The sequence below is a fragment of the Triticum urartu genome, chromosome 6 (assembly GCF_003073215.2).
Source record: "Triticum urartu cultivar G1812 chromosome 6, Tu2.1, whole genome shotgun sequence".
Taxonomy (NCBI): Eukaryota; Viridiplantae; Streptophyta; class Magnoliopsida; order Poales; family Poaceae; genus Triticum; species Triticum urartu.
Genome location: NC_053027.1, coordinates 324609823 through 324614674, shown reverse-complemented (window position 1 = coordinate 324614674; position 4852 = coordinate 324609823).

The window sequence follows — 4852 nt, the reverse complement described above, 5'->3', positions numbered from 1 at the left end:
TGACAACTCAGCTGCTAATACTTGAGAGTATTCTTTGGCTCCCCTTGTGTCGAATCAATAAATTTGGGTTGAATACTTTACCCTCGAAAACTGTTGCGATCCCCTATACTTGTGGGTTATCAGGGCGGTGTTTGAGGATATGCCGCAGCTACTGGAAATTTTAGTAATGGTGGGTGGAGATGGTGGTGGACGAGGGACGGCGATGGTTCAAATGCCTCGGCTACTGCAATTTTACTATTAGGTCAGTGCTGGAGGAGTGTGGGCGACGGTTGAAGTACAGCGACTACTAAAATTTGTGTAAAGGAATTGATGCGGGGTGGGAGTACCCAAGATCGCGCACTGTCCAATAAGAATATGCGTGTATGATAATGAGGAAAAGCGGCGGAACCATCAATTTTTGCAACGCTCAAGGCGTGTAGTTTGATTTTTTATTTCTAGCTAGCTGGTCTATCGCACACGGTTCGTAGTAATTCCTAAATAAACTACCCGCCTTTAGCTTGCACAGGTGGTGATTTTACAGCGCACTTGCATCGCACATGGTTAAGCCAGTACCTCCAGCCTTTGCTCGCACTTGCACAGTCGTGGTGATTTTACAGCGCACTTGCGTCGCACACGATTGAGCCAGTACCTCCACCTTTGCTCGCGCTTGCGCAGTCGTGGTGATTCACAGCGCACTTGCATCGCACATGGTTAATACATTATACCCGTGTCCGTTGAGCCTCATTATAGTCTTTGCAGCAAAAAAATGTTAGAGAGGTCAAAAGACAGCCACACCAGCATGTGGCCCAAATATATATGAGTGAAAAGGGTGGTTTGTGATGTTGAAAATTCCAATGCACAACTTTGACTGTGCGGGCCCATGGTGGGGCGCGTTGTCGAAGATCGATGAGAGGGGCCAGAAGTCAAGAACCACCTGGAAGTGGCCAAATATATGTAGGAATATTGGGTGTGATGTTTAAAACTTTAAATATAAAACGCACAACTTTGGTGGCACCTGCCTCGCAAACCCGAAAGCACCCTTGGATATATCTATAATGACATAATGCCATAGCTAGCCAGGGTGCTTGACCCACCACCTCCTACTTCGTGTCAGCGGGGCGGATGCATGTAATTATACTTTGTCGCCATGAGCTACCATATGACGGACTAGTGAATCTATCATTTGGTCAAATGACAACTGTTTTTGTCAATAAACTGCATGGGCCAATAGATTGAACCATCATAAAAATCACACGAGAGGGACCACAAAACCAGCACCTCTTGCATGTGGCCCAAAATGATGTACGTTGGAAGGGGTGATGTGTGTTTTCAATACAGAAAAATGTACAATTTAGATGTGGTGCCTACCTCTCGATACAAACAGCAACCATGAAGGCCATGTAGTTAAGGACGAGATACACAGGGTACAGTGTAGGTTGAACCCAGCAATCCGAGCATGTGGGAGGGAATCCTGACAATGCATGAGCTCGAGCTTTGGTTGAATGACATGTGACAGTGACCGGCCCTAACATGAACTAGGAGGAATCCATTCATGGCCAACACATACCCCTCATTATCGATCAAAGGGATGATATATATACACTCGGGGATCCCACAGATATGTGTGTCATCACAAAAAACCACACAAGGGACACGTGGTCGATCAGAAGACCCCGTATACACTGCATGTGGCCCGAAAATATGTATGGGTATGGTGGTGTGTGATCTATTTCAACCCCGAATGCACAACTTCGATGGGCCACCAATTACATTACAAACCGAACACCGTACCCCGACCCCAAGCCTGCTTCAATACGTACGATGTCGGTTTCCCAACTTAGAGGCAGCGGGGGGGGGTGTCGTCCAACGCATGCGCTCAAACTTTATTTGGTCTAGCATGGCATGCATAGCAATAGGAAACCATCATGCTCAAACCCTTCTCGTTGTTGGGTCAAAGGGATAGACTATTTGGGTCCCCCCCTCATTATCAGTAAAGGATAATATATATACCTCAGGGAGCCCATCGATATATGCGATGTCTATAGACCGCACAAGGGAGACATTCTCGATTAGAACACCCTACCCCCTATACCCTGCATGCGACCTAAAAAGGTTTATATAATCGCCATGACATGTCACTATAGAGTCAATCATTCTTTAATTTTGTAGAGCAAAAAATAACCAATAAAAACATAGTCGCAAAACAAGTATCCCATGGTTTATATAATCACCATGACAGGTTACTATATAGATATTTATCTCTTTATCTCTATAATGACCGTGTCATAGCATTTAAATGAAGCTTGAGATATGCAACTTCCCACCGGGTCACCCATCCTTGGACTACTCCAACACGAGCACGCATAACTTCTGCGTTCTATTCGACTATGCTAGCGGATGGGAAGCCACACCTTGCTAATAGGAATTGCCTCCTTGCATTTAAGGCGTTTCATGCTGGTCACCCTATGGGACCTACTCCCTCCTATCACACACATTTGTGCTTTTAGAAACTGCACGATATTTACATGGTCGGTGTGTCGCCGCCTAGCCTTCAATGAGTGGTAGCGGGAAAATGATGGGAGAAGACGCAGGAAACCGATGAGAGGAGTGGCGGGACATGGTAGCCTGTTGGGATATATAACAACATTAATATAGAGAACTTAGTAGAGAAGGAAGCATGAGCAAGCACGACGCATGGGCACAGCGCTTACCCATATACTACATGTGTTGTCGAAAGGGCTGAGGATTGTCGTTCGATCTGGGAGCATCCAACGGTGCAGACATACGATCAGTGGGGTTTGGGTTCGGATCAATCAGAACACATGACTCAGATCGCGCACGTAGCAGGGGGAGGGTGCATCGGCCATGGTTTGGTAGGCACATGGCTTTTGGGAGTGAATGTGTGCTATTTGAAAACATTTCATGAGAAGAATGTCGGTGTTAAAATGCTCGTAAATCCAAAAATCGCCCGAAAATCATGAAACTTGGCATGGTGTCACGACATGGCACATATATGTCGAGGAATTTTTTTGTCCATTTTGGCACAAGTTTTTTTACAAGCCTCTTACAAACCGGAGCTTCCCTCAAAGAAGCCTCGTGGTTCCAATAGGGAAACATGTCCCCCTTGTGGGTGAAACGATAACCACTGCCTCTTTTCTCCTTGTATTTTCTTCTATGGGCAACATGGAACGATAGGATATCCGTGCTGAAATTTAAACTTATTCAGGGTTTGTTTGGCCTTTATATACACTAATTGAGTTTCCAAGCATTTAATGTCCATAATTCAAATCAGAACTACAAATACATGCTCCAGTTCACCAAAATGGCTAGAAAAATTATACATGTGTCCTTGGCTGCATGTTTAGGCCCCATGCCAGGAATGGGAACGAATTACAACCGTACTGGCATCCTGGCTCATCCTCAAACATTTGGAATCTCGGTTTTTAAATCCCCATAAATCTAAAACTCACCAGAAAGTCATGAAAGTTGGCATGGTGTCACACCATGGCACATATATGTCTTGGTAAAAACATTATCCAATTTTGGCCAAGCTTTATTACAAACCTCTTACAAACCAGAGCTTCTCACAAAGAAGCCTTGTGGTTTCGATAGGGAAACGTGTCCCCTTATGGGTGAAATGGAATCACTGCCTCTTTTTGCCTTGTATTTTCTTCTATGGGCAACATGGAACGACAGGATATGCGTGCTGAAATTCAAACTTATTCTAGTTTCGTTTCACCTTTTTATACACTAATTGAGTTTCCTAGGCATTTAATGTCCTTAATTCAAATCTGAACTACAAATACATGCTCCTGTTCACCAAAATGGCTAGAAAAATTATACATGTGTCCTTGGGTGCATGTTTAGGTCCCATGCCAGGAATGAGAATGAATTACAACTGTACCGGCATCCTGGCTCGTCCTAAAAAATTTGGAATCTCGGTTTTTAAATCCCAATAAATCCAAAACTCACCAGAAAGTCATCAAAGGTTGCATGGTGTCATGTTATGGCACATATATGTCGTGGTAAAAACATTGTCCAATTTGGACCAAGCTTTATTACAAACCTCTTACAAACCGGAGCCCGTCGCAAGAACCCTCGTGGTTTCAATAGGCAAACATGTCCCCTTGTGGGCGATATGATAATCGCTCCCTCTTCTAGCCTTGTATTTTCTTCTACATGCAAAATGGAACAATGGGAGATTCGTGCTAAACTTTGAAATCATTCAGGGTTTGTTTGACCTTTTTTATTCATTAATTGAGTTTTCTAGCCATTTAATGTCCATAATTCAAATCCGAAATACAAATACATGCTCTAGTGCACCAAAATGGCTAGAAAAAACAAGTACATGTGTCCTTGGTGTGCATGTTTAGGTCACATGGAACAAATGGGAATGAGTTCAACCATCTCGGCGTCCTGGATTGGCCACAAACATTGCAAATCTCGGTTTTTATATCTCTGTAGATCCAAAACTCACCAGGAAATCATGAAACTTGGCATGGTGTCACTACATGGCACATATATGTCATGGTAAAATAATTGTCCGATTTGGGCCAAGCTATATTACAAGCCTCTTCCAAATTGAAGCTTCTCACAACCCTCGTGTGTGGTTCTGATAGGGAAACATGCCCCTCTTGTGGGCGAAATGATAATCGCTGTCTCTTCTCACCTTGAACTTTGTTTTCTACAGTCAACATAGACTAACAGGAGTGTCGTTCTGAAATTTGGAACTGTTTAGGGTTCGTTTGGCCATTGTATATATTAATTGAGTTTTCTAGGCATTTAATGTAGTCCATAATTCAAATTTGAACTACAAGCACATGCTCAAGTGAAGCAAAATGGGTGGGAAATCATACATGTGTCATCGGGTGCA